Source organism: Arachis ipaensis, chromosome B7, assembly GCF_059453495.1.
Source record: "Arachis ipaensis isolate K30076 ecotype BB chromosome B7, ASM5945349v1, whole genome shotgun sequence".
Lineage (NCBI taxonomy): Eukaryota > Viridiplantae > Streptophyta > Magnoliopsida > Fabales > Fabaceae > Arachis > Arachis ipaensis.
In genome coordinates, this window is record NC_142442.1 from 59601457 (window position 1) to 59607977 (window position 6521).

At 36.4% G+C, this 6521-nt stretch overlaps 1 non-coding gene across 1 annotated transcript; it reads left to right on the top strand.

Annotated features, from left to right (window-relative positions):
• On the top strand, window positions 1-108 carry LOC148552747 (small nucleolar RNA R71). The gene has a single exon (XR_015893120.1). It is a non-coding gene; the product is annotated as a small nucleolar RNA R71 (small nucleolar RNA).
• The last annotated feature ends 6413 nt before the right edge of the window (window positions 109-6521 follow it).

Below are 6521 nucleotides of genomic sequence, written 5' to 3' on the forward strand. Positions count from 1 at the left end.
AAGCATGTCAGAAGGACACTTTTTGGTCAGTTGCTTGTATCTCTCCCAAGCTTCATAGAGGGATTCACCTTCCTTCTGTCTGAAGGTTTGAACATCCACTCTAAGCTTACTCAGCTTTTGAGGAGGAAAGAACTTGGCTAAGAAAGCCGTGACCAGCTTATCCCAAGAGTTCAGGCTATTTTTGGGTTGAGAGTCCAACCACACTCTAGCTCTGTCTCTTACAGCAAACGGGAAAAGCATGAGCCTGTAGACTTCAGGATCTACTCCATTAGTCTTAATAGTATCACAGATCTGCAAGAATTCAGTTAAGAACTGAAAAGGATCTTCAGATGAAAGTCCATGAAACTTGCAGTTTTGTTGCATTAGAGAAACTAATTGAGGTTTCAGCTCAAAATTGTTTGCTCCAATGGTGGGGATGGAGATGATTCTTCCATGTAAATTGGAATTAGGTGCAGTAAAGTCACTAAGCATCCTCCTTGCATTATTATTATTTTCAGCTGCCATCTCCTTTTCTTGTTCGAAAATTTCTGTAAGGTTATCTTTGGATTGTTGTATTTTAGCTTCTCTTAGTTTCCTCTTCAGAGTCCTTTCAGGTTCAGGGTCTGCTTCAACAAGAATGTTCTTGTCCTTGTTCCTGCTCATATGAGAAAGAGGGAACAGAAAAATAATAATAATAGGGATCCTTTTTACCCAGGTATAGAGGTTCCCCTATGTGAGTAGAAGAAGAAAAGAATGTAATGTAAAGAATGGAATAAGAGAAAATTCGAACACAGATGGAAGAGGGGGTTCGAATTTGGGGTGAGATGAAGTGTTAGTAGATGAATAAATAAATAGAAGGAGATGAGAGAGAAAGAGGATTTTCGAAAATAAAATTTTGAAAAGGGGTTAGTGATTTTCGAAAATTAGGAATGAAATCAAATTAAAATTAAAAATTGAAACAATTAGTTAATTAAAAAGAATTTTTGAAAAGGATGGAAGAGATTTTCGAAAATTAGAGAGAGAGAGTTAGTTAGGTAGTTTTGAAAAAGATAAGAAACAAACAAAAAGTCAATTAGTTAGTTGAAAAAGATTTGAAAATCAATTTTGAAAATATAAGAAAATAAGAAGTTAGAAAAGATATTTGAAAATCAAATTTTTGAGAAAGATAAGATTTAAAAAAAAAAAAAGATATGATAGGCAGATATGATTAGAATTAGTTTTGAAAAAGATTTGATTTTTTAAAATCATAATTAATGACTTGACTCACAAAAAATCACAAGATATGATTCTAGAACTTAAAGTTTGAATCTTTCTTAACAAGTAAGTAACAAACTTGAAATTTTTGAATCAAAACATTAATTGTTGATGATATTTTCGAAAATATGATACAAAATTAAGAAAAATATTTTTGAAAAATATTTTTATAATTTTCAAAAATAAATAAGAAAAATGAAAAAAATTTGATTTTTGAAAAAGATTTTGAAAAAGGTAAGATTTTTAAATTGAAAATTTGATTTGACTCATAAGAAACAATTGAATTTTTAAAAATTTTTTAAAAAGTCAATCCAAATTTTTGAAATTTATGAGAGAAAGATATTTTTTTGATTTTTGAATTTTTAATGATGAGAGAGAAAAACATGAAAAATGATGCAATGCATGAAAGTTTTGGATCTAAACATGTGATGCATGCAAGATCATTATGAATATCAAGATGAACACCAAGAACACTATGAATGTCAAGATGAACATCAAGAACTTATTTTTGAAAATTTTTCAAGAAAAGAAAATATGCAAGACACCAATCTTAGAAATTTTTCATGTATAAACACTATGAATGCAAGAATGCATATGAAAAACAAGAAAAGACGCAAAACAAGAAAATATGAAGATCAAACAAGAAGACTGGCCAAGAACAACTTGAAGATCATGAAGAACACTATGAATGCATGAGTTTTCGAAAAATGCAAAAAATTTTAGAAAAAATGCAATTGACACCAAACTTAAAAATTGACTCAAGACTCAAACAAGAAACACAAATATTTTTTTGATTTTTTTTTATTTTATGATTTTTTTTTTGGATTTTTCAAAAATTAATGTGAAAAAGAAAAATAAGGATTCCAAAATTTTTAATATGAATTCCAGGAATCTTGCAATGGCGCCAACAACTGGTGCACAATACCATGGTCCAAACATAACTTGACAACTTCGCACAACTAACCAGCAAGTGCACTGGGTCGTCCAAGTAATAAAACCTTACGTGAGTAAGGGTCGATCCCACGGAGATTGTCGGCTTGATGCAAGCTATGGTCACCTTGTAAATCTCAGTCAGGTGGATATCAAATGGTTATGGAGTTTTCGAATAATAATAATAAATAAACAGAAAATAAAGATAGAAATACTTATGTAAATTATTGGTGAGAATTTCAGATAATCGTATAGAGATGCTTTCCTGCTGTCTTCATCCAACCAATCCTACTCCTTTCCATGGCTAGCTTTATATAGGGCATCACCGTTGTCAATGGCTACATCCCATCCTCTCTATGAAAAAGGTCCAAATGCTCTGTCACGCACGGCTAATCATCTGGAGGTTCTTGATCATACTGGAATAGGGTTCACCCTCCTTTTGCGTCTGTCACTACGCCCAGCACTTGCGAGTTTGAAGTTCGTCACAGCCATCCCTTCCCAGATCCTACTCGGAATACCACAGACAAGGTTTAGACTTTCCGGATCTCAGGAATGGCCATCCATGGGTTCTAACTTATACCACGAAGATTCTAATATCTCGGACTCGGTCCCCTGTATTAGATATCTAAGAGATACTCATTCTAGCTTGTTTGCATGTAGAACGGAAGTGTTTGTCAGGCACGCGTTCATAAGTGAGAATGATAATGAGCGTCACATAATCATCACATTCATCATGTTCTTGGGTGCGAATGGATATCTTAGAAGCGGAATAAGTTGAATTGAATAGAAAACAGTAGTACTTTGCATTAAATCATGAGGAACAGCAGAGCTCCACACCTTAATCTATGGAGTGCAGAAACTCTACCGTTGAAAAATACATAAGTGAAAGGTTCAGGCATGGCCAAATGGCCAGCCTCCAAACGTGATCAATATGATCCAAAGTTGAACTAAAAATCATAAGATGTCTAATACAATAGTAAAAAGTCCTATTTATACTAAACTAGTTACTAGGGTTTACAGAAGTAAGTAATTGATGCATAAAATCCACTTTCGGGGCCCACTTGGTGTGTGCTTAGGCTGAGCTTGAAGTTTACACGTGCAGAGGCTTCTTCTGGAGTTGAACGCCAAGTTGTAACGTGTTTTTGGCGTTCAACTCTGGTTCGTGACGTGTTTCTGGCGTTTAACTCCAGACTGCAGCGTAGAACTGGCGTTCAACGCCCTTTTGCATCATCTAAACTCGGCCAAAGTATAGACTATTATATATTGCTGGAAAGCCCTGGATGTCTAATTTCTAACGCAATTGGAAATGCGCCAGTTTGAGTTCTGTAGCTCTAGAAAATCCACTTTGAGTGCAGGGAGGTCAGAATCCAACAGTATCAGCAGTCCTTCTTCAACCTCTGAATCTGATTTTTGCTCAAGTCCCTCAATTTCAGCCAGAAAATACCTGAAATCACAGAAAAACACACAAACTCATAGTAAAGTCCAGAAATGTGAATTTAACGTAAAAACTAATTAAAACATCCCTAAAAGTAACTAGATCCTACTAAAAACATACTAAAAACAATGCCAAAAAGCGTATAAATTATCCGCTCATCATTAAACTCTCCTTCGGGAAGGATTCCAGCCATTTAGATGCCTTGTCCTTGAGTGAGAAGGGAAATAGAAGTAGTCTGTAGGTGTCAGGATGAACACCATTAGACTTCACAGTATCACATATCCTCAGGAAGGTGGTTAGATGTTGATTGGGATCTTCTTGAACACTTCCTCCGAATGAACAGTTGTTCTGAACAAGGATGATGAGCTGTGGCTTTAGTTCAAAGTTGTTGGCATATATGGTTGGCTTTTGGATGCTACTTCCACAGTTTCCTGGGTTTGGATTGATGTAAGATCCCAGAACTCTTCTCTCTTACCCAGCATGATGCACTGGGCCTTCTCTGCCATGGTTGTGAGTCTCTTCTTCATGATGGTTTTCCATATTCTCATCCATGTCTGGTTCAAAATACTCCTCTTCTTCCTCCGTACCAATTACTCTCTTTCCTCTTGCTTCCCTCCTTAATCTAAGGAAGGTCCTCTCAGGTTCAAAATCAAAGGAAGTTGAAGCCCCGCTTCTTCTACCTATCATACAACCAACAAGGCAAAAGCAAGAAGGGGGTAGATGCAGAGAGTATTCTTGTTAGAAATGCTGTTAGTGTGAGTGATGCAATATATCAAACAGTTAGTGGGTTAGTGAACTGAGTTGTAAACAACTAAGAAAAGGGTAGAAAAAGGAAGAAAACAGCTAAACTGAAAGTGAATTACCCAAATGAAATCAAACCAAATAAAAAAAATGCTCAATCTAGTTATCCACCAATTTAATCATTGTTGATACAAAATCAATTCCCGACAACGGTGCCATAAACTTGATGCACGGAAACTTGTCTCTCAACAATTTTTCTTGGCAAGTATACCGAATTGTTGTCAAGTAAAAACTCACAATAGAGTGAGGTCGAATCCCATAGGGATTGATTGGTAAATCACCTTTAATTAGAGGAATGTTCTAGTTGATCTAAGCAGAATTTGATGTGAGAGTTGCAGGAAATTAAATGGCAGAAAGTAAATAGCAGAAAATGTAAATGCTGGGAATAAAGATCTGAATATAAATTACGGAAAGTAAATTGCAGAATCTTAAATGGGGAATGGAGAATTTAGCATAAAAGTAAATTGCAGAAATTAAAGAGAATGGGTAAGATTTGAAATAGGGGATTCATTGGGCTTAGGAGATGTTGCATTCTTCGGATCAAGTTCATTTTCATCTCTTCCTCAATCAATGCATTCATTGATCTCCTTAGCAATCTTAAGTGATTGAATTCCAATTCCTTGGTAATTCAATCCCTCAAATCTTGATCAATAGCCAATTCCTTGGTCCAATTGCTCATGAGAAGAGATAAAGTATGGTCACTGATTATACCACATGTATTTCCAAATCAAAGTGTTGGTAGGATTATATGTCACTATATCCATCTAAACCCCAATTTGGTCCAACATGAGAAAGCATTTCTAGATTGATCTCTTCATTCCTCTTCCAAGGTTTTGAAGAGATCCAAGTATGAATAGCTTCTTTTCCAAGACAACTACCCAATTGAATGAAGATTAAAAGCTTTCTAGTAAAATCAAGAGAAAAGAAAGAAGAAGAATAATGAAAACTATTATTGATCCATCAAATTACAACAGAGCTCCCTAACCCAATGAAAGGGGTTTAGTTGTTCATGGCTCTGGGAATGGAAAACAAAGATGGAGAATGCATTCTGAAAGTAAAACTAGAAGTTGCAGAGAAAGTAAAATTATACAAAGAGTAGTTCTCCCAATCTCTAAAAGCTTCTCTCTAGTTCAAAACTTCTCCTATTTATACTACTCTTATGATCTTCTAGTTGGCTCTTCATATCTTGGATATGGGCCTTCGGATCTTGAGTTGAAGCAGTTATCATCCTTAGTGGGCTCAGCTTCACTTGCAGAGAAAGTGTGCAGTAGGCATGGACTTTAGCTTAGGGCGTTAGTGGTGTTAACGTTAAGTGAAAATATGGGGTCGAGAACGTTAGTGACAATCACCTTTTTCACTAACGTTCCTAACCCAAAATGGTCCACGTTAACTTCAGCGTTAGTGGCACTAACATGACCACTAACGTTGCCTCTTGGCCCTTCGCAAATGTTATTGGGGTTTACCTTTCCCAATAACGTTGAGAGTACCCCTTTCTCCCTACGTTAGAGTTCACGTTAGTATAGTTAACGTGACCTTTAACGTAGGCTTGCCAAATCTTCGAGAGCGTTAGTGACACCTACCTTTTTCACTAATGCTCCAAAACGCCCCTTTCCCACATTAGACCACTAACGTGGTGTTGATTTCCATCTCCAACGTTAGTGACAAAGGTGAGTGTCACTAACGTTGGCGATTCCATGCTCCTTCCACGTTAGAGTTCAGGTTAACCAAGTTAACGTGGCTCTTAACGTAGCCAATATGGGCTTAGTCCAACGTTAGTGACAAAGGTGAGTGTCACTAACGTTGGCATTATCTTCCTCTTCCATGTTAGAGTTCACGTTAACTGAGTTAACGTGACTCTTAACGTGGCCAATTGCCCTTTTGGAGCGTTAGTGGCACTCACTTTTACCACTAATGCTTGGAGCTTCCTTTTTCTCCACGTTAACTACCACGTTATTATATTTAACGTGGTAATTAACGTGGGCTATGATTGCTTCAAAGACGTTATTGGCGATCACTTTTCTCATTAGCGTTGCAAGCTAGCTCCCATTCCACGTTAGTGGTCACGTTAGTTAGACTAACGTGGCTTTTCCTTGCTTCCTTTGTCCTGAAATTAAGCAAATAA